Below are 24,935 nucleotides of genomic sequence, written 5' to 3' on the forward strand. Positions count from 1 at the left end.
ATCTTGATTGTTGCTAGTCCCACGTTGTCTTCTAAAGCCACTGCACTGTTGAAGCTCTGCACTGTGCTTCCACGCACTGTTGCCTCTCTGCTCTGCGCTGCTCAAGTTTTGGTGTTGCTAACTATTGCATCTATCGCTCCAACACCCCATGGCACCAACTGAAAACTCCTCCATCCTGCTACTACTAATCATAAGGCTCCCGTAGCAAGGTGATGATCCAAGAGGTGGGCTCCTCAATGATCCTGCCCATCTGTAGCTCTATCGAACTAAGGTTCTATATCAACCCATCTCCCTCCTGGAGGTACCTTGGCTGTCATGGTGAACTCCTCCTCCTGTTCAATCTTTGCGGCTGCAACCTTAGGATCGTGCTTCTCATCCTTGTCCTTTTTCTTCAAAGGACTTTGGGATGCATAGTGGCCCATCTCGCCACATCTAAAGCATTTCACCTTGGAGACGTCCTTCTTTCGTCTCGGTTGCCCCTGTTGTCCCTTTCATGCAAGGGTTGTGTTATCCTCCTCCTCTACTTTGGGCTTCGACCCACTACTGCTGTTGATTCCGTCAATTTTTACCTTGATTAGGTCTCTCCTCGAATCTTCTTGTTTCAGAGCTACCCACATCTCGTCCCAATTTGGCAATGCTGCTCTGCCCAAATACTTTCGACAAAGACTTGCCATTCATCCGAGAAGGAATTTAGAGTCAGTCTCACTAACTCTGAATCCTGAGGTGTGTGCCCCGCAGCCGACAACTCATCACGGGTTTCCTTCAATTTCGTGAGGAACAAATTCACAAGTTTTCCCTTCTGCATCTGCGCAGATTTTAACTTCTATTCTAAGTACATCTTTTGTTGCTCGAAAGATCCCTGATACAATGTGGCCAAGGCATCCCACATCTCCTTAGCAGTCCCTTTGCTAGCAACGTGGCACACTACGTGATCCTTGACTCCATCCAGGATCATCCTCTTGGCCTTTGCCATCTCATTTTTTACTTCTTCGGTGGATCTGCATCCGCAAGGACAACTACCACACTATCAACATACGACTTGAGGGCATGCTCATCTAGAAGGAAAGATATTCTAGCCTTCCAGATGATGTAGTTGGAAGCCAAGTCCAACATGTCCTGATCCCTCAAGCCATTGGTTGCCATATCCTCCGAAAAGTATCAAGCAACTCCCTCTTTCTCCTTACTGCGTAGCTTCTAGGCTGGCTTACGCACTCCCTGATGGAGCTGGTAAGTCTACTGCTCCTCTGTTGCCAAGTAACTGAGAAATATTGATTTCCTCGACAACAAATCACCGAGTAAGTATTCCCTCACTATGCGATTTGCTTCTTCCTTCAGACAGCTTTTCTGCTCAGCACTTAGCTTGCAGAAAACTATGTCCCTCTAACTTTGCATGGCTCTGCGTATCTCCCTCTACCTCAGCAAATTCTCGATCCGGCAATCTTACCTCTTTTTCGGCTCACTCACAGAGACACACCCACGAAAATACAACCCCCCTGGCTAGAATTGCACAATCCCTCAGGGGATTCGAACTGTTGCTTGCTGCAACAAGTTGACCCTTGCTTCAGTGCTAGATCTACTCTTCCTATTTCATACCAACATCTCTGATACCATGTGAAAATTCTTGGATCTAACAATCTCAAGAATCCTACTGCTACCATCTTAATCTACTTCACCTAGATTATAAATTATGTTACAAACTTATTTCAGATTTCTTCTTGAAACATTGAAGTAAATCACTGAAGCAACCTACACCAAATTAAATATGATTCTGAAATATAGAAACTGAGCAAGGAAAATAGAAACACATAGGACACCGTTATTTTTGGACAAAAGTTCCCGGAAAAACCCAATGCGGGAAAATCGGTGCAGCAGCTCTTAGGGTTTTATTATTATGCAGGAGAAAATCTTAGTACAATTCTAAGATGCTCAACAAGCAATCCGACACAGAGATAATATTGAGCAAAATACTGGTGAAATGACCTCACCCTGTCACTGGGAGAATCAGTGATTGATCTTGCTAAACTGGAGGCTCTACGTCACCCTCTGCGTAGTCTTTGCACAAAACTGCGTCACTCTCGGTGGTTTCTGTGTCACCCCTCCTAGGTATTACGTTGCCCCTCTTCTGGATCCTCTATTGGTTGAGAAAATCGACCTTCTGCCTCCCAAACTCACACCCTGGCTTCTGGCAACTAAAATTCGACTTCCCTTAGCAGGAAACTCCACTTCCCCTCGAGGATTGCATTGCCTCTGTGTCAGCACTACGTGGGCCAATGTCAGCGTTCCTCTCAACGTCTTTCTCTCCTCTCTGCTTCGTACTCTCCCGAAATTCCTTCTTTTGGATACTCACTGCCCCTCTGCTACAAAAGATCTCAAAAAAAAATTCCTACTAAGAACTTCTCACTTCAGAAAATCAATTTCCTTGATCTCTCAGTTTGTTTTCCAAATGACCCTCAAGCCCCTTCTTATATCTTCCTGTTGGACAACCAACGACCTAGATTAACTCTTAATCAAACGCTCAGATGGTTTTGGCTTGAACTGTGTCTTTTTCTAGAAGTTTCACCCATGATTAGATTAATACCCATTAATATTTTAATTTCCTAAGTTTTGACTTAGGAACCCTATTAAAAATAATAATTATTCTAATAAAATCACTTCTCGTGGAATTTCCCGAAATGCTTTCTGGGTAGATTGGAATACATGTGCCCAAACCTCCCTGCAAAATTTGAGGCTTAGAGCACATCCGATGCTACCCCAAATCAACACAATCACGTGTATATTGATTTTTTATGATATGTTGGTTACACTGCCTTTATGATTACACTTAGCTTGACATTGTATTACATGCATATAAGAGTAGGATGCATTGAATACAGAATTTTGCATTAGAACTAATGTCATATGATATTTCTCATGATAGCTTAGTTGCATTTAGATTTAAAGACTGCATTTGAAAGTTTATTTTTATGAGTCTAACCCAAGCATGTGCGATGATGAGACGTTGCGAAAGCATGTTGCCCCATGTTTTTCATATATTATATGTGCAAGTAACAGGGCTATGGTAACCAATATGGTCCTCAATCGGCAGCCAGCAGCCCTTTGCAGCCACCAACTAGCTCTTTGTGCCATCTCTCTGCCACCTGAGCCATCCATGTGGTCCCTCACCCATCTATCATGATCGTATGTTTGAAGCTGGGCCTCCTGAACCTAAAGGTATGCCTTGTCATTTGGTAATTGGGTATTGTAGTTTGCCTATCATGGATACTTCTAGGCATGGATTAATGGCAGGATTTGGTGGAAAGACTGGGCTAGGTCTGCGCTCTTGTCCCCTAGACCTTTTTTGGATGTTAACCTTGGACCCTAATCCCATGGAATCTCTTTTACCTTTGGACTTTAGGGATGGTACTACATGGGAAACCCTTATTTTGGTTGCGTGGTCTCGTTCCCCCATCCACATATATCACTCCCCTTCCACTCATTATAAGCCCATTCATCATTTCTCCCAACTGGGTCCACATAGGGTTAGCCTTCCCCCTCCTCTTGCCCACACCTTGGGTCGGGCCTAGAATGATGCAGTTGAAAAGAAAAGTAAAAGCACAATTGGCCACATTCAATAGGAAAATGTACCACAAAATGCAAAAGATGGTCAAGACAAACACATTTAGTACGTGGGTAAAAGTCGATACATGAGCTCAACCCCATTATCATGGCCATCACCCTGGTTCCTATAGGCCCTAGATGAGCCTCCTTTATCATTCAGGAACCCATGATTGTCCTATTCATCATTGTGGCACTTATGGACTTCATCGGGCTTCTTAGAAGACGCAACGACATGTATTATTGATCATTCAACTTCTTGAGGGGCCTATTCTTTTGTTTATGAGCTAGTTTGGTGGGCTTGTCACAAAAAGTTAGTTGTTTTGCACATTATTTTATTTTAGGGGCTAATGTAGGCCCAAGTAGCTAAATCGAACTCATTAAAAGTGTATAAATAGAAGTGATGAGGATTCATTTTAACATCATCACTTGGATTTGGAACTTGTATCTCTTTAGAGATTTTTGCTATCCTTCTTGAAGGATGAATTTTTGGAGCATGGAATGAATTTTGATGTTTGGATAATTTCCATGTCTTGGAGCTTCTTGATGGCAAGTTTTCGGATGGTTGGATATATTCTTATAGATGTAAGTATAATTTCATGCTATTCTTTCTTTCTAATTTTGTCACATACATTGTTGTTGGGATTTCGCTATACTAGGGCTTATTTGTTGCATCTCTTATGCAAAGTTGTGGAAATTTTGTTTCTGGATAGTGAATGCTTCATGTATGGGCCATGTATAATGAATGAATGTTCCTAGTGATGCTTCATTACTGAAATTCACCATGATAAGCAATCTATCTTGCAAAATGAAGTATAAAGTCTTTGAAGTTGCTTTTGTTGTTGCCCTAGTGCCAAGTGAAGTTGTCTTTGAGGCCTCCTTGACCTAGAAAATTCAAAGGTCCATAGTCATAATTCTACCTGACTCCAATCTCCCCAAAGGATTAGGCACTGGTCCACCCAAAAGTGATCACCTTAAACCTATTTTTCTTCGCCCCTCTCCTCTTCTCTAGGTCTAGTCCTCTAGGTCACCTAGGGCATCAATCATCTCACAATCTAGCAATTCAAATACTTCAATTTTTGATCCACAACTACATTGGTGTGTCCTCTAGAAGCCCTCCAAATTTCATGAGATTCCAAAGGTGGGATCTTGAGATATTACAAGCCCTAGCGCGAAGACCAATTCTTGCCCTTGGTTTCCCTTAGGCTAGAAACCTCACTGGGATCCTTGCATTGCCTTTCATTGAAAAATGCACTCCTTGATCTTGTTCCCCTCCTTAATTAGGTCAAGCATATCATTGTTTGCTAAATCTTATCCCCTTGACCTAACCCATGTCCACTTGGTCATGTGTAGTCCCATGCACTATCAAGGTTAATTCTTCAAAGATCACCTAGAACCCATGTTTCCACAAGAATTCTAGGACTTAGGGATCTCCTTTATAAGACATACTCAAAACCTGAGCCTTGAAATTCTCCCCAAGCCCTTCCCTGAAAGCATTCCATCTTGTCTTCCAAGACAAGCAAGCTACATATTTGAGCCTTTCTTGTGAATAGGCTTCCAGAATCACCCCTCGCCCTATAATTGGTCCATCCATTTCGTGATCCTTATCATAACGGGTCTCCTCCCATCAATGAAAGCTGGTAAAGAGTCCGGAGTCTTAGCCGAGGTGACAGTGGGCTATCGCTCCATTGTTGCCCTTAGCGTAGTAGTAGCCCTTCAAGGATCCCCTTTTAAGACCCCCGCTAGTTTGAGCAGTAACATTTTTGCCGACATTGCTAGGGAAATGAGACATGTGTCTTGTTCCTCATACAACATTATTGACATATCATTTTGGTGACTCCATTGGAAGAACGAAGCCCTAGTTCTTTATTGAACCTCAAAGTCAATTCTTGTAGGGTGAAGCAAGCATTTGTTAAGGCAATTTTAGTTCACCCTCGCAACTCCCATGATATTAATATATAAAAATCAATGGCTTTTAAAAGGCTTCATGAGTGGTTTCCTGCTTTGGATATCACACGGGTTCCAAGATACCCAAATAGCGTAGATTGGAAGTTCAACAAAATATGCCACAATTTGAGGGTGATCCATCCACAGCAATGGACCACATAGCAAAACTTATTAAGCATGCTTCTGAGGCTAATGTGGTTCATCTAGACAGCCTCATGGAGTTATTTATTGCCTCTATTGAATACAAGCACCGAGGTTGGCTTGACTCGTGTGAGCATGAAAGCATTTCAACTTTTATCGAGTTGATCAACAAATTCGTGGAGTATAAGGGACAAAAATTTCAATCTAATGAAGCTACTTGTGAGAGCCTGGAGGAAGCCCCCCGAAGGGAAGGCCTCATTAGCCAAGATGAAGAGGTTAGAGATAACCTTAAGGATCTAAGCGATGAGCAGGAAGATGAGTCCTCATGGTCCACGTGATGAGCATGATGATTTTGAAAACACATGTGTTGGGAAGGACGAGTCTACGGAAAGTGAAATCAAGACTAACCTTGCCTTTCTCAAGGATATTACTCTTGATGACTCTTCTTTTGAGAACCTTGAGGAAGGTGATCCCATTAGCCCCTTGGAAGATGACATTGGAGATTACTTCCACATTGAAATTCAATAGCCAGGGAAATTAGTCTCCTAGTATAGCAACCTTTAAAGAAAAGGGAGCAAGATGGGATAGGCCACAAAATTTAATTACCTAACAATAGGCAAACTAAGCATAGACATAGAACTAAATGTTCAAGGCTTTGAGGGAACCACAAAAGAGACATTTGTGATGGGGTATGTTAAGGTGGACTAGTAAATGGCCAAAATATCTTCCCTTAAAAAAAGACCTTTTTTATGTTGACCTAGGGTTTCCAAACACTAAAAAGTCAAAAGAACTAAGTCAATTAGTTGGTTGTGCATCTATACATTTTGCTAACCAAAAGTCTAAAGCTAGTTTACAACAAAGCCACTTGTAGCCATCAACAAGCTTATACTTCTTAAATGCCTTGGCCTTGTTCCAATTCCAATCCCTCCACTATAAGTTGCAAGAGATTCAATACCTAGTTCCATGATGGAATCAAACACAATTTCCTTCATTAGCTCGAGGATATGTCTATCAAGATTAGTCAACATGAGCCTATCTTTTTTTTTTGCCTCAATCTTCCAACCAATACAAGCAAGTAGCAAGTGCTCTATTTCAAATTCAACATTGGGAAAGAAATGTCTTGCCATGCTACAAAAGTCTTGTTCAGCTAAGAAACCACAAGTGAGGGGTATCTATTCCATCAAAAATGTGGGAGGCTCACACTTAGCCCCACCCACTTTTCGCAAGCATAGGCACACATGAACATAAGCATGTCATTGTATAGACTTGAACATGAGTGGGGTTGATAACTACATCCTGCTTTCACCAACCCAACAAGTCAATGTTGACATGAACCTATATTTTAGTTCATGCCAAGGGATCCAATCCCAATTTTGGCATCAAATATGTGATTTTTTTAATGCCTCTTCTAAAGAATCCATGATTCAAAAGCCATGTTGTCTCAATCAAAGCTTTGCCTTGGTGAAGCAAATAGGGGATCACCAAGGAGAATGATCATCACCATATAGTATAAATCTAAAGCCTAGTCCAAATATAGATTAACAACCCCCTAGGTCTTCCAAATTCTCTAAGCAACAAAACTCCATTGCACCTTAACAACAACCAAGATAACACTGAGAATTAGCAAGTTCACACCCAACCACAATTTCTTGCCAACAGGAGACCCTTCACATATACAATTTTGTAGAAGCACCTTTCAAGGCTCATTACCTTCCAACACCTCGATAACCCATTTAACACATAGAGCACGAACCTAAGTGTGGTTTCTAATGATTCACATACCCCACTAGTGTAGCACGTGTTCTAATTGACATAATGGAAACTTTTGCCTCCCTCCATATTAGCATAAAGAATGCTTTGGAGAATTTTGCCAATACATTGATAAGTACATGCCACTAGGACCCATTCATAAGCACCAACTGATAAGCAATAGTTGAAAGTTGAAACACTAGGTGCCGGCCCACTCAACCCCAAATCTAGAAGTTAAACAAATAAACAAAAATCAAGAGAATCCATCGTGTTTTCCATTGTTTCTTATTCCTTTAAGATGGTAAGGAAGGTATCATCAGTGAAACGTTTATCAAGTTGCCTAACTCCTTGTTCAAGGGCCATCCATTTGATTAAACCTTCGTCAACTGTATAAGAAATAAGGTAGTTCAAGGCCCTCTGCTACCATAACATAAAGTGTTGGGGATGATAAGCATCATTGTCAAATACATTTGGAAATCCCTCAATCATTCTTTATTTACATTTATAAATAAGCAAACAAGTCAAGCCTCCAAATAAAGAGTTTCTATGGCTCTAAGAAATAAGAAGTCAAATCTAATAGAGACGGTATTAAAGACTAAGCATTTTACCCAATCCACGCCTTTCCAAATAATGATAACTTTCTCTAGAAAGAAGCAACCCCTAATAAAGCATGTTCGTTTTGGATATATGATTGACCCACATGGCAAGGACCTTGCCCAAGGTGTAAGAAACACTCAAGAGGGTGATTAATCTCTAGTTGGTAATATACTAATAAGCCTAAGGTCCCCATGCTTCGAGAAGAATCAAATAATGTATATTTACATTGACACCCTATGATTGTTTCCTAACAACTTTTGAATACTTGCAATAGGTCTAGAATCTAGATGGACAAAATCTTGGGTTTCCTTGTAAAATTCACATGGTAAGTCATCCAACCCAAGCAAATTATCCTCGAAATTGTTATTAGTATAGCATCATCTAAGGTCAATCATTGCTTGCAATCCCTCGTCTAGGCCTCAAAAGGTCTACAGAGGACCACATCAAGACAAGTTTGCATTGCCACCTTACATTCCTCAGAAAGGATCTAAGACAGGAAAACATTTCGAAATGGTAATAAACTCCCACTCAATATCCTCTTACTTGGTGAGCACCTAATGGGGGTCCTTATCGTAAAATCTCCTCAAAGGCTTCTATGCAAGGTAGTACTTGAATAAAGTCTTTCAGTGCTCCATATACTATTGTGAAGCTAGTGGAATCTTGCTCTCAATTAACCCCCTCGAGCATAACAAGTTGCATTAACATTAGAAAGTGTCAAAGCTTAGGAGCACTAATATGTATTGATTCAACGGGGTTGTCTTGACCTAATCAAACTTCTCCTTAACAACTTTGTCATTTTTGTGAAATTGGGGCATTTTATCACATATAACCCCTGAAAAAGGAGGGCAATATGGGCAATGGTGTCTTCCCACCACACAATCCAAACACCATGACTTTTGGTTCTAAGCAAGAGATGTAAAATTCTTATAATACAATAAAGACCACTATTATATTTCAAGTGAGAGGCATTCGAGATAAAAAGGTCCTTAGCCATTCACATTTTTGCCAACACCCCAAGATACCAAAAAATCTATCAAACGATGGTATGAGAGTATGGCCTCCCACAGACCTACACAAGCTCCATGACAATCAAAAGCAAAGGTATACTCAACACAAAAACATATCTCACTCATACCGTTTAAGGATTCTTTTGTTTCCCTTCCAAGAATGGACAACGAAAACCATAAGCTCAAAAGATTATTTTCTTCTAAATCGTTAGGGTCAAATGAACAAAGCTTGCTAAAGAGAGCATTCCAATTTCCAAGGTTTTTTTCTTGCCATGGAGAGCATTCCAATTTCCAAGGCATATTTCTTGCCATGTGGCATTCTCATGGGCAACATACATTCCTTGTCTTTTTAAGCATCCACCACGTTGAAATCCCTATGAACAAGCTAGTGAACTTTGAGGACTTGCATCAAAGACACAGAATCTATAAACATCTCTAAATTTTATTCATAGCAACTAACAAACCATTCTTCCATCTCTCACTTCTACAAATTGGTAAAAAGTTGGTTTAACATTAAAGGTTACATTATTCTGATTTCTTAACAAATTAGTGTTAACTAGACCATTAATGAAAAACACCTAAAACGCTTTCCATCAAACATATCTACTAAAACCTAGGCCTTACATCTAAGTTGCACGAAATGCCGAAATGTTTAAAAGTTTCTAAAACAGGGACGGCCTGAAACACGACCCCCGGAAAATAGAAACACGGTCGAAACGTCATATATATATATATATATATATATATATATATATTAAATAACACTTTATTTAGAAAAAAAGAAAGAATGAGACATATAAATGACATTTTAGAAGGAAATCCAAATTTATATTAACTCAAACAAATGATTACATGATGCAAATATTCAAAATTAGCCTTTATACATGAGGCTTTACATCCAAGACTCCAAAATTAGCCTTTATATGTGAGGCTATATGTGCTAAAACTGAAATAAAACATGAACTAAAGACAATTATGGCTACATTTAAATATCATTACTAATAAAACTCCTCTTCCTCATCAGCAAAGATAGAACAAGATGCTTGTTCAGCAAAAGAGGCAACTCGCGTAGTACTTCTAGTTGCACTTGCATCGCCACTAGCACAAATATCAAGAGCAAAGAGAGCTCTCTGAATTTGGACATTCAGCACCCACATCCCAATCTTTGTGAGGTCCACTTGTATATTCTTCACCCCTACGAGAAACAAGGCGTAGGTTTAAATGCACATATACAAGGTCCTCTGCCTTCTGCAATCCCAACTTGTTGCGCTTCACACTATGAATGAAACTATAGGTGCTCCAATTTTGTTCTACTAATGAAAAGCTTGCCACTTGTGAATACAAGTGGCAAGACTTTGCAAATGAACACCACTTGCAAATGACAAGTCCACCACTTAACTGGGTCCATGGTCCTCCTCTCATACAAAGTTGATATGTCTGCAAAATCCTCTAATCAAGCAGCAAAACAGGCAGATTCTTGCCTTACATCAGTTTGTAAAGAAGCTGGAAACATCCTCTGAAAGGCTTTCTTCACTCCATTGGCCACTTCCTTGTCCTTATGTGGAGCCTTCCTCTTCCCATTGCTTTTAACAATGAATTCTTCATCATAAAATTTTCGATTCAAAGCATGTGCCAAAGTGTGTAATGGGGTGTTGAAGCTATTCCACCTGGTAACAATAATGGACCTCAATTGTTCAGCAAAATCAAAATCCACAAAAATAAGAGTGGGAGTCTCTTGTGTAATAATTTCCACAAATTTTTCAACCATGGTATCTATGCCATCATAAACCTCTCCTAGAGAAAGGATTCTTTGTGTTTGCATCTGAGAGAAGATCAAATGCAGGTGATGTGAACTTGAGTAAGAAATCAATCTTGCTCCACCAATCTTCATCAACCAACACCCTCCTCACCATACTTCCCTTCTTTGAATCTACATGTCTCCACTCAGCCCAAGTTGGACCCACCACCATACTCATTAATGCATTTTTAACTTCAACAAGGCAACGCAACATGATGAAGTTTGAGGCATACCTTGTCTCAACAACTTTCAACAACTCCAATTTGGAGTATTCTCGATATATTGCTTGAGATTGGTGGTGGTTGGTGATGAATTTTATAATCTCCCTAGCCTGCCCTGTGACCTCCTTAATCCATTCTTTTTTTAACTCAAATTCTTCTAAAATTAGATTCAAATTGTGGACAACGCAAGGAGTCCAAAATATGTAATTGTATCTACTCTCAACAATCAAGCCTGCAGCTTTGCAAATAGGTGCACTATATGTGATAACTTGCACCACATTTTATGGCCCTACTTGTTCAATAGCAGAAATTAAAATATTAGCAATGAACTTACTATCCTTAATTTCATCCAACCAATCTTCTACTTTGGTGAACATGGCTCCTTTTGGTGATGATGCAATGACATTAATCAAAGGTCTGCGTCTTGTATCAGTCCAGCCATCTGAGATAATGGAAAACCCTGTACTACCCATGAGTTACAAATTGGTTTCAAAACATCATCAAGAACTTGCCTCTCTTTCTTCAGCAAAATTGTTCTATCTTTATCATAGTTTGGCCCCTTGAGGAGCTTTGTTAATCGCTCTCACCAAATCCTGCCAATATGGTGATCGAACCACATAAAAAGGGTTGCCACAAGCAAAGATGGCCCTTGCCACTCTTGAGTCAACTTCTTCTCTCCCTTGACTATGAAGCATTTTCAACAAGCTGCTATCTTGAATTGGAGTTGATGGCTTTGATAACTTTGCTTCTACTTCTAGTGCCCTCCCTTTTCTTGCTTCCTAAACAATCCTTGGCTCAATGCTATCAAACATGCGAGAATTGGTAGTGCCCGTGCTGATTTTGCTTATTTGATCCTTCAACCTTTGAGCATCATCGCTCTCTTTCTTGAATTTAACCCTCACCTCTGGAATTTTGGTATGTTCACACACATCAATACCATTTATCTCTTTATGCAAAATGTGAGCCGTCACTCTTGTGTAAGACTCCTTGAAGATCTTTTCATTTTTGCATAAATTGCACTTCCATTCCCATGTACCACTGGAACCCATCTGCTTCACTTTGGTAACATACTTCCATAGAGGATAATATTCTCATTGCCTAGTTGCTTGAGTGGATTTTAGGGCACTTGAAACACAACTTTGAGAAGCCATGAATGCTACAAAATGAAAAACTCACCCAATTTAGGGGCACTTGAAACACAACTTTAAGAAGCCATGAATGCTGCAAAATTAGGAAATGGAAAACTCACCCAACTAGTTGCTTCTCACAGCCTTACTCTTGCTGCCCACACTCCAAAACACAAATAAACTCCTTGTTGCTACAATAAGAAGCTCCTCTTGCAAAACAGTGTGAGAAATGAGTGAATGCAGTTCCTTTTTAAAGAAAAGAAGAGGATCACAGGGTTTCCACAGAATTCGATTTTTTTCATCTTCTAGAGAATTCTATTTGTAAATTTTTTTATTAAATTTAGCTAACAGCCACATAAAAATTGATTTATTAGTGTATTTGGGTGTTAGAAGGGGCCCACACCCTTCTTCACCCCTTGAGTTGGCCCAAAAAGGTCAAAAAAATAAATTTTGCTTTTACACCAACCGAAATGCCGCCAACCGTATCGAACGACATTTCAAAATCATGAAACATCGTACAATAAGGTCGGCGCCGTTTTGGCCCTGTTTCAAAGTTGTTTAGGGTCGTCCCCAGTACTGGTACACCACCTTTTTAGGCATTTCCTACAACATAGCCTTACATGTATGGCATCTTAGAATCATGCAAAAATGGCCACTTATCTAACCATTAAACTTATTGTTTCAACCTTGTATATGTTCCTCATAAAGGCTAGACACTTGAAACTTCAAAAGGAAAACTAGATATTCTTATTCCTAATGAAAGATAAAATATAATGCATAGAAATTATATACCACCATACAAGTTGTGACCACTTAACTGTCGTGGATATATTATTATCAAAAATGTCCTCAATGTAACCATGAGAAAATACCAACATTCTAGTGTACCATTATTTGCTTTGAGGCTCCATTTATTTTCCTTTTAGGAATACATATGATATCTAGGAGTTAATAGCATACTAGTGGAATAAGCGTGTTATGTATGTCTTGATTTATTTCAAGTGTGTAAAATAAAAGAAGAAATTTATTTGAGTGTTGTCAATTATCATCGCATGACTCGTCTAGACAATATAGAAGCCATTTATATGAGTAGGCAATGGTCAACTAAGGATTGGCCCTATATGAGTAATGACTAAGAAATATCATATATAGATGATTATTATACTCATTTACACTGACAAATATATATATTTATTTGATAATGTTAACTTTTGGGGTTATTAGAAGATTTTCTCCTAATTATTAAGAGTTGTTGTACAACTCACCATCATTATTATACTTTGGAGTTGTTCTCAACATCTACATTTGTTATATTCATTGTTTATTGTACTAAAGTGAGTAACTCAAGACACTCCGAGTTGTATCACAATCGATTCAAGGTGTCACAAAAATGGTGAAAAACTGGCCAAGGAGCTGTCTATATAAATCTAAACAACTCTCAAAAGAAGGGTCAATAATAGTAAGTCATCTTAAATTGTACATAACTTTTGATTGGAATATCAAAATCAAGTGATTAAAAAAGTTTAATTAATAATTTAGAGCATTTTGATGGTCATTATACAAACATTTCAGTTTGAAAGTTTAGGGTCCTATTTGCTATTTGGAAAATATTTTGGGTTGGAATCTAAAGGGGAAAGCTTTGAGTTGGTGGAATAGGTTTTGTTGATTTTTCATAAGAAATCTGATAATTACTTTCCAAAAAAAATTAAACAAATTAACTTATGTCACATACATCATTAAGCAATTATACATAGAAAATCTCAACAATAATGCAATAATGACAGTAAGATCATAAAGAGATAACCAAGCACAAAAGAGACACAAATTTATCCTAGGAAAACCCAACAACCTTTTCTTAGGAGAAATTGTTCAATTCAGCGAAGTAAAATTTGATATTTTCCAAGTAAAACTTGGTCAAACTGACCACGAACTCCACACAAGTCAAACTTAGTCAAATAGGCCGAAATTTGGCCTTCCCACTACTGCCAAGAATTTTGGTCATCCTTAGTCAACAGGGTTGAAATTCGGCCTATTGTAGTTATTGGTCAACTCAATCAAACTACCCAGACAAAGCTTGGTCAACTACCCAGAAATTCAGTCAACTCTTCCCCAGAAAAAAGTCTCGGTCTACTCCTTTTCTGCAATCAAATTGCCTCAAAAAATCTTTGTCAACATAGTTCAAACTAACCTCAAACAAACTCGGTCAATATTGGTCAAACTTTGATCTTCTTCTTCCTCTCCTTCACACGTGTGAACTAAAGAAAAGATTACTTGTGCGTGATCCAAATTGTCCAAATGAGGGAGGCCAAATTGGTGTATATATATATATATATATATAGATATATATAGTGGTCAAATCAAGTGGGTTTTGACCAAGAGTCACACCCATTCAACTGGTGGGGTCGACCTATCTCTTTGGAGCCTACACGAGCTCAAAATTAATAGTTTTAATTTCTTTTAAAAGGTTGATTTCAATACCGACCGTAGCTACCAAAAATCAACACTTCCTTTTAGTTAAGGAGGTATTTAAATTTGACTTTCTCAGATGTCTTCTTTGCTGAACAATTTCTTCATCCAAAGAAAAGATTGAATGAGCTTGATATGTTAATGTATCCATCCACTTCATGTTCTATCCTAGAACCATGTGGAAAGCATCCTGCATCAACATCATGCAAATGTATCTAGTCACCCACTAGCCAAATACCATTGGCGATATGGTCAGGTACCCTTGACTGGAGTAAACACAAGACTCGTCCTGGGTCACCAATTATCCAAGTCATCACTTGGAACCAGGTTAGTATCCCTGACCAATGGTGAAGCCATGGACAAATTTACCATTCCTTCATGTCGTAACATGATACTGAAAGGTAAAACACTTGCCCGATGTTATGGGGCAGTCATTCTACCCACTAGCCAAGTAACCCTTGGCAATATGGTCAGAACCTTCTGACCAAGGGAGCACTCTAGGCCCTGATGCTCTCTGGCCAATCTCCCTAGCCACATTACATGGCTCCTGGTCAATACCCTTGACCTAGGGAGAATATCTATCCATTGATGCTACAACATTAACACTACCTCTAACAAAGGGAAGCATTCTCAACCACTCCAAGCTTGTCCCTGAAGTAAACAAACTTCATTTGGGACAGAGGCTTTGTGAGAATGTCAGCAACATGCTCGTCTATAGAAATGTAATGGAGCCAAATTGCTCCCCTTTGTACCATGTCTCAGTACTTGATCTCAATGTGCTTTAAGTTGTCATCACGATCGTCTCCAAAACCTTGTCAAAACAATCCTGAGAGTAGCTTCTAAAGCCTCACTACTTCACAACTCGCCAAATTAGTTGCAATATACTTAGCCTCTGCAGTGCTGAGTGCGAAAGACGTTTGCTTCCTGCAAAACCCAAACTAAAGCAACATCCTAATGTGCTCTTCCTGTCTTCGACACTTCTCGCTCAATCGGAATCTATATATCCATGCAGTTGTCCATATCCAACTACACCATGTTGGTACCTCCATACATGTGATACATATCTCGGCTCAATCGGCTTCCTTCATTGGATCCGTCACCATAGCTACTTCCTGGTCACCTTGACCGGGTGCTCCCTCTGACACTGAAACAAATCTTATTGTGCCAATCTTGGTTGCTCCCTCTACCACTGTTGCTTCCTAGTCATTGAAGCATGTCTATTGTCTGGCATGGTCCACTCATAGAAGGCATACTGCTCTTAGATACCTCCCATCTCTAGGCATCTAGTTTGACAATCTTCTAGTCCATCATCCCAAATCTCTAAAGGATCTCAATAGTATGCTTCCCTTGACCAAAGAAGTAATGCATCAACGTAGATGCTTCATCTCGAACTTAGAGGTCAACTCCCTTTGAAGCAAGGCTTCCTGAGATAATCCTAATTGCTTCCTCTATCATGAAAGCAAATCCTCCTGCCACTGTTGCTCCCTTTGTCGTGTGAGTCCATTTGCTCCCGTCAAAAAGAAGTCATAATAACAAGATCATGCCCGAGGTCCATACAAGGCTTTCTTTAGTCTACAAACATGAGATTCCCTATCATGTACCTTAAGCCCTAATAACTGGAGCAAATGTCTCCTCATGGTCCTCTCCCTCTTTCTGGGAGAACCCTCACAAATATCGCTTTGTACTTATCTATGTTACATGATTGATCTTGGAAGTCACCACTAATTTCCCTTCAGGTCTCGGCAAAATTTCCTCCATCATGGCATCCTTCAAACTTGTTGGCCTGCCTACTCCCTCTAAACTAGGAGCTCTTATGGTCATCTGGCACAATTCTAGATGTCAATACAATTTCTTCCTATTGAACACAAATCACTCTAGCTAAGTTTGTGCTCAATCCTAGGAGAATCCTCTTCTCACAAAATTTGCTTCATTCTTCCCGTTGCTTCCATCTGCTACCAGAGCCTTGGCAACCTTCATGATGTACCTACAAACCTCATTAGGGGGCTATGGAAGAATTTAGAAACAATTATACTCAAGCAAAAAAAAAAGGATGCAAAGACAGGAGGTTGACCAGAAATAAAGTAATAATGATCAAGGAAGAAAGATATGAAGTATTTATCTTTTGATCCAAGAATTGTAGGGAATTCTCAACTCCCTCTTGATCGTCTTCTTGCAGAAATCACTGCAATCCATCTGCAATCTCATCGAGTTAGAAATGTTCATCCTCATCATCATCATAAACTACAATGCATGTAGCTTTCCTTTCCTTTCTTGCATGAATTGTATGAGCTAGGGTTTCTTCATTCATCAATTTTCAACACTTTTCTAGGGTTGTCCACAAACCCTAAGGCTTTCTAAATTATAACCTTCAAGTCTTTTTTAGGGTTTACAAACCCTAAGTCTACCAGCTCTTCCAAGAAGGGCTCATAATTTAGCTTAAGTGTTATGACTTTTCTTCCTTCCTCCCCAGCGCCCTTTAGCTCTGGAGTAACTTTCTTTAATCAAATCAAATTAAATGCTTGAAAGAAAAACTTTGCCATATACCAATATGTTTTGGCAAGAACCTAGCAACATATCTCAACCAATACAATTTTAATTTCAACAGCATATACAAGGCATTAGTCAAATGCCTCCTCCACTCACAAGGAAGGATCATGTCTAGACTCTTTATACACAAGTGCTTATAGACTTCACAATACATGCTTAGCAGTCTCCAAACTTCAACTCGATAGCCTCTCCACTGTCTAAGGCATCTCGAACCCATTGTTCAAGCCTTTGAGGTCTTTCAGTCCCCCTTCTCTACCTGCGACCTACCTCAAATAAGCTACACCCTAGTCCTGATGCTTTTTCGATCCTCTGATCTAGGGCTTCAGCCCTCTTCCACTGTCACAAATAGAAACATGATTCTACCTTAAATAGCAGACATATCACTGTGTATCCTTCTCTTCCAACAAATAAGTAACACAACCTTCTTCTCTAAGGCAGAATCCTTCTCCAAACACAAAAATCAGATCATATGATTTGACTTTCCCCTAGCTGAGAATTCTTCATAAGGATTATTGCAACAAGGAGGGCTAAATCACATGCTCTAGACAGACTTAACCATGTATGGTATTTTCCCAAGGTTACCAGTTCAGCATATCATGTCATTTTGTAAGGTATGTAGGAGCTATGTTTCATGAAACTTCTTAAGGATCTAGAGTCAAAACACGATCCCAAGCTCCCTTTGTTTCTAGACTAGCTTCAAGTCTCTTTAATAGCTTCTCTTTCACCTAGGCTCTAACACCATGTTGAATTTTCATGAGAAATCTGGTCTTCTAATCTAATAATTACTTTCCAATGATTTCTTAAACAAATTAACTTATGTCACATACATCATTAAGCAATTATACATAGAAAATCTCAACAATAATGGAATAATGATAGTAGGATCATAAAGAGACAGCCAAGCACAAAAGAGACATAAATTTACCTAGGAAAACCTAACCTAGGGAAAAATTCAGCAACCTATTCTTGGGAGAAATTGTTCAATTCAGCGAAGTACAATCTGATATTTTTCAAGTCAAACTTGGTCAAACTGACCATGAAATCCACACAAGTCAATCATGGTCCAACAGGCCGAAATTTGGCCTTCCTGCTGCTGCCAAGAATTTCAGTCACCCTTAGTCAACATGGCCAAAATTTGGCCTCCTACAGCTGCTAGTAAACTTGGTCAAACTGCCCAAACGAAGGTTGGTCAACTTCCCAGAAATTCGGTCAACTCTACCCCAGAAAAACATCTCAATCTACTCCTCTTTTCGACAGTCAAACTGCCTAAAAAAATCTCAGTCAACATAGGTCAAACTGACCTCAAAAAACTCGGTCAACGTTTGTCAAGCTTCTAGTCAAACTTCGATATTCTTCTTCCCCTCCTTCGCTACCAAAAATCAACAAGCTTGACATAAGAAAGTTAGACCTTTTTATGTGATGAATTTGAAAATTATTATTCAATGGATAATCAATCGAAAGAAGTCAAGATAAAATAAGAATATAGGAAGAAAATTGGAAGATCTATGAAAGGATTTACAATGAAACCAATCTAATTACAATGAAACCAATCCATGTAACAAGATCTTAATAAAACACTTATTAATGAAATTGAAGAGTTAAATCAAATAACGACAAAGACATCAAAGAATGACAAAGAAGAGTTGAAGTAAGAAATTGAAAAAAGGAGAAACAAATTCCAAATTGAGAAACCATAATAAGTCGTCCTTAAGGAAATTAAGAGTTTGAAATCAAATAGAGATACATTTAATCACCATAGACAGAGAGACCACTAGAAGAATTATGGAAGTTATTTGTACGAGGGTTGAGGAAACCCTAAATTTTGACCCAAACAAGTGAAAAATACAAGAAAGCCCCAAGGGTCAGTTGGGTTTGTAGATGTGCTTGTGTGAAAGTTCACAGAGGTATGGAGATGAAATCCCAATAAGTCCCTTGGGGTTACTACCGTCCTCCATCCAAAATCGAGAAGAGAAGGAAAATACATAGGGGTCTAGCACAGTACTAACATCCTCATTTGGAACATTTAATACACAAGTGAAGAACTATATTTCTCTTTACCAAAAAATGGTCAAATATACAAACAAACAAAAAAATCAAGAGACAATGGAATTTGAAAGATAGTAACCTAGAAGAAAGATTGAAGATGAGTTTGATGACAAAGAGATAAATGCTACAAAGGTTAAACCATATCAACATCCTCACTACTAGGAAAGCCTACAAGTAGACAAAGCCTTTAATCAACATGCAACTTTCAAAAAAATTAAGGGAAAGCATTATTGATACACCTGAAATCAAAGGAAGGACAATTACATGACATAGTACAATCAAAGACAAACAAAAAAATGGCAAGATCATGTACAAGGGTGGAATCAAGAATAAGAAACCATACAAAGGTGGACTATCAATGATTTACACCATATATATTTTGTATCGAATTATTGATGATCACAAATGATGAAAATTCAATTCCAACTTATAAATATCTTACAAAAGCGGCTCATCTTATGCTTCGAGGACAAAGCTATTCTGGGAGGGAGAGATTTGTTTTGAACCCTCTAGCCAATAAAAGGGGCAACTTTTATCATAAATAGTAGGTCATCTAGCAATTGGGCATATGTGATAAATGTTTGATAAATTGGTATATATTGGCCATTATTATACCCATCAACACATAGAGATGTATATGATTATTTGAAATCGTTACCTTTCAAGGCTATTGGGAGGTATTCTCTTATTTATTAAGAGCAGTTGTGCGACTCACCATCATTGTTATGTTTTGAGAGAAGAGACCAGTGGACCAATATCCATATTGCAAAGAAAAATAAATCTTCAGGAATAATTAAGTTCTACATTACATGACATCATTATAAGTGTATACGGTCCATATTCCTTTTGTCTAGGTTTTGTTCTCTTCTTGAATTTAAGCCAACTCAACTTAAATGAATATATTTCAGAAATTTCTTCTAAATCTAATCCAGAGTTCATTCATTCCATACAATCTTGTTTAAAAGAGGACATGCACCCATAATCCAGATTCCAAAACACATTTATTGTTATAAAATTGTACCTTGCAAAAGCATTAAATCTGCAAATTGCTATTTATTATGTCCAATGTATGCTCCTTTTTCATGTTCAATGTAACTTAACAATTATAGCAATACATTTCATGCGCTTTTCAAGATATATATAGTTACTTTAGATTATGATAGTGTCTTATAGATGCTTAAAAAACTAAGATAGACTTTATGCATGTAGACACATCGAAAGCCAATACCGTATCTTCAAACATGACTAGATAGGAAAGTCAAAACCACCTTGCTAAGAGAAAACAGAACCATGATCAGCCATTGTCATAAGGTATTTTCGCCCAAAAAATCTCTCTGTTAGATGCATAAATAGTACAAACATTGAAAAACTCAACATCTGCAAAAAAAATGGCAAGGTCATCAAAACCCAAGAAAATGGCAGAATTGGGAAAAAATGGTAAAAAAAGGCACAACTTATTAAGCATAAACTCAGACATAAAAAACTCATATAACTCAATGAATTAAAAAAAAAAAAAAATCGGAAATTTTGGCAAATAATAGCAAGAAATCAAAGATTTTTGTTATAGATATTATTTCAGGGAATATATTGTTCAGGGTCCAAAAAGAAACTTATCAGATATATCAAGGAAAATATTGAAGAAAGCAAAACAAAAAGAATAAACTTAGCGCTACAAAATTCTGAAAATTTTTGAGTGAATTGGCAACCTGAAAAACTCAAAAGACATCAGAAATATCAGGAGAAACAGGAGATATTTAGAACACTAAATTATTTCAACACTACATATAGCATTGTAGGTTGCACAACATGCATGTTAAGGTGACATGACTCTATGAGAATCACTCCAATGACCAATAACACGTGAAAAGCACCCAACAACACTAGCCAAAGGGCCAACCCTTGAATCAGCAAGTTTTTGTACAATTCTATAGATGACCACTCTCTATGCAGTTAGTTTTGTTCCCTTGCAACATCCCCCCTCCCCATTAGTCTAGACTCTAGACACTTCCTCTTGCCTTGGGCCACTTTGCCAACGACAACATTAGGCTCAATATTAGGAAATTTATTGCGATCAATGGCATCGCAGACTTTTTCAATGACTTAGACTATGACTAAAAACTTTTCCTTATTATAATCCTACTCTTCCTCACTATTCTCTTAGATATTGTGCAGAGTTTCCCTTGTCAATTAAAACCTTCCATTCTTCACTTTTATCGCACTGCAATATTGCTAGCCTATAAGTGTTACTTTTTTAAATGAAGCGCTATGAACTCCTTATTTTGCTATGTGTACCAAATTTGTACTCCAGTCCCATTAACCTTTTCTTTGGTCATGAGGGGACAATAATATAATTCCATTTTTATTTAATTTCATCTCAATGTTCCACTAAAATTCTGGGACTCGGTGATATAGGAACGAACAAGTACAACATATCCAGAGGACATATGGAGACACCCCCAAATTCTAGAAAACATTAAACGTTGAGGTCCTTCACATAAGGGACCTGTCCAAAATTTTAAATACAGTCATGATAAATGGGCTACACGTCCCACCTTAAGTAGTGTGCCCCCGTGTAACTGATTTCTACTTCCTTTTTCGAAAGTTTTTCCAGAAACATGCCTGAGGTTGGGAGCCGCATTGCATAACACAAACTTCCTTCCATTTGTGTGCAAAGCAAGATGGGTGCCTATTATGCCAAATTCCTTTGGGACTTGAACCTGTCCTTGTCCTTTTGTGCATCCCATAGGAGCGGACAGACCACAAGGAGAATGGAAACCCTGTGGACAGTTTAACAATACGCCAATTTCAACAGTGGACCAAGACTTTGTTGGACATTTTCACCTCTTGTATATTGCCACCAAAGCAACTATGGGTTTCTAACCTCGCTTTTAATGAAACGCAGTCATCTTAAAGTTCAAATCCATACTCATAAACAAGGTGTTAAACTCCAACTCCACTCTATGCAGCCTACTTCAAATTACTTCCAGACTGGACTTCTCCGCTAAATTGCAGTACCCCATATAAGAGTTTGCAAATAATAATTAAATATAACTAAAACCAATCTGAGGGTTTGCGCAGCTATAAAAATGATGACCAGAGAAGCCGTGGAGTGTACTAAACTTCACCACAGCTATTCAATCATCAAAGAAAGTAAGAATCGTGGGTAGTTTGAACCTATAAGCAGTAGCTCCGTGACACATTCTCGACATTACTGATGGAACTTACGTTGTTTCTGCATACGTTCTGAACTCTAGACCTGGAGGCGGCTGATCGTCAGACCAAACCCTTTCCGTCTCAGTTAAAGCCAAAAAATAATTAAGCCTTTAAATTAAATTCCTGCACCAGTTGAAAATTATAACATTTTTCCTTACAAAGTTCATATTCATTCAAAGATTTTTCCGCACCGTCTGCCCTAACTGAAATCAGATAATGTACAAGATTTAGATATCGAGTGGCCAGAAACAGCTACAGAAACAGCTACAGAAAACCTACTGACCTGTTATCCTGAACGGGCATATGGCCCTGCCGCATATCACGGAGCATAAATTACTAATATCATGAGAGCATTCAGATGACGTCCTCTGCCCTCCCTTGCGCTTCTTTGCTCCCTCAGGCTACTATAAGGCGGTCCAATAAGCCGTCCAATGACCAGGCGCTGCTCTCAACGGCCGCGTATGATGACTATATGATTCCATGAATTAGAACAGAGTTGCTTGATTGTTGATAATCTCAGAAATGTGAAGAAGTGGCACTGATGATATTCAAGGGCACAATGCCTCAGCTCTGTTAGACTTGAACTCGAGACTGTGAGGTCGTCGCTCCCTTGTAGATCGAAGGCTTTGGGGATTTGTCCTCTTGTTATTATGTGTAAAATTATATATTGGGTAAATAGCATTGCAGGGATATCTCCACACCATCCCCATGACATGCTTTACGGATCCATCAAAAATTATTGGAAAATATTTGTTAGTTACTAATGGGCATATTCTCCTTCATTGGCCAATGGATTGTAAACTTAGCTTTGAAGTGCAAGTCAATATGTTATATTTTATTTTATTATTTTGGTATTTTTTATTTTTCTTAATATTAATGATTTTTATTTTTTATTTTTTTTTTTTTTTTTTTTTTTTTTTTTTTTTTTTTTTTCTTTTCTCGAAGGTGGCAAAACCTATCAAACTCAGGTGTCAAACCAACAGTGAGGACAGCCATCTCTGGCTGTTATCCGCGAATGTCGGTTTGACTCATCACCGTTATCAAGGAAAACCACGCCACCTGTAATAACCCGCTGGTGGTCCGTAAGGGAGCAAGCTTTCACTCCTGCCAGATGCCTCTGGGTCTTGGGCCGTTAACCTGTTTCCTTACGTCCGAGGAAGACGAGCTCTTAGCCAAGCAGAAGCAGTTTTACGGCATACTCCAGGCCGAAATTTTTTTTTTTAATTTTTAATTTTTATCACCTTTGTAGTAATATTAATTGTCTTTTCCTCCAATATTTTTTATTACTTATTTTTAATATTTGTTTATCACTTTCGCAATAATATTAATGACGTTTTAGTAATAATAATTTACTATTTTTATTACTTTTGTATCATTTTATCTTTATTATTAAAATATTATTTAAAAAAAAAAAAAACAAAAAACAAAAAACAAAAAAATTTGGGAGATTACATTGAGTAATTACTTGGAGCTAATGTTTCGAAAGGTTGGCTTCAAATAATTATTTAATGTGATCTCTTGGAAAAAAAAAAAATTTAAACATTATGGATCACAAATCTAAATTCGGAAAAAAATATTATTTTATTTTCATAATAAAAATAATAATAATAATAATGGTAGTAATATCATTTTTATGGAATTTTCATCATTACTATTTATATAATTTGTTCAATTTTATATGAATATAATTAAACTTTTAATTTAGTTGTTCATATTAATAAGAATTGAAATAGCCCCAAGGGATAGCTCAATTGGTCAAGTTCCTATTGCTAAAGTACTTTCCTAGTTGGGAGGTCACGGGGTCAAATCTCCTCAATGCCCTCGGGGTTAGGGCTGTTAAGATTCGTTGACGGGCAAATCCATTCGGGTGGAATTGCTCCTTTATGCATTTATAGATTTTTTATATAGACAAAGTTGTTTGAATCTTGTTGTTTAATTTTTTAACATTGATTATAATGGGATGAGTGGTGTTTTGTTTTTATCATTTGTGTATCGGTTCTCTAGTCTAACTTAGTAATCATGAAGATATTTGGATTCTTTTTCTCTAAATATTGTGTCTAACATTTATTTCATATGGTTTTTTTATAATGTTTCCCCACTTTTACCTTCTAAGATTTCATCTTTTATTCCTTGTAAAGCATAACCAAATTGAAGGAAACAAAGTTTTGAATTATTTTTTTTAAGTATCATTTTATGCTCTACATTAATACATGTTTTACTATTGTTACGACATGTTATTTATCACTTTGCATTACTAGGTACTTACATAATTTAAAAGGAAATAGTAATAAACGTCTCCAAAATGGTTAAGCATTTTAATTGTGATTACAACAATTCTTAATAAGAATATACTTGATAATAGATGTAAGCATTAGATAAAACAAAATAGCCAATGATTTTGCAACTATGGTTATTCATTATATAAATTTGTTTCTTGTGTAAAGTTAAAATAATAATTTGTTGATAAGTAAGAATGGAATAT

General features: G+C 37.9%; 1 protein-coding gene across 2 annotated transcripts in view; it reads right to left on the reverse strand.

The window, feature by feature from the left end:
* Window positions 1-23,205, reverse strand: part of LOC149200665 (uncharacterized) — a 337,216-nt gene extending 314,011 nt beyond the window's left edge. The window contains exon 1 of one of the 2 annotated variants that reach the window (XM_089402773.1): window positions 22,737-23,205. The gene's annotated coding sequence lies outside the window, so the exon portion shown is untranslated. The remainder of the gene's footprint in view (window positions 1-22,736) is intronic. The other variant, XM_089402772.1, reaches the window with a different exon arrangement.
* Window positions 23,206-24,935: the final 1,730 nt, after the last annotated feature.

The sequence above is a fragment of the Pinus tabuliformis genome, chromosome 2_1 (genome assembly GCF_031772625.1).
Source record: "Pinus tabuliformis cultivar Carrire ecotype Pingquan chromosome 2_1, CPIR1, whole genome shotgun sequence".
Taxonomy (NCBI): Eukaryota; Viridiplantae; Streptophyta; class Pinopsida; order Pinales; family Pinaceae; genus Pinus; species Pinus tabuliformis.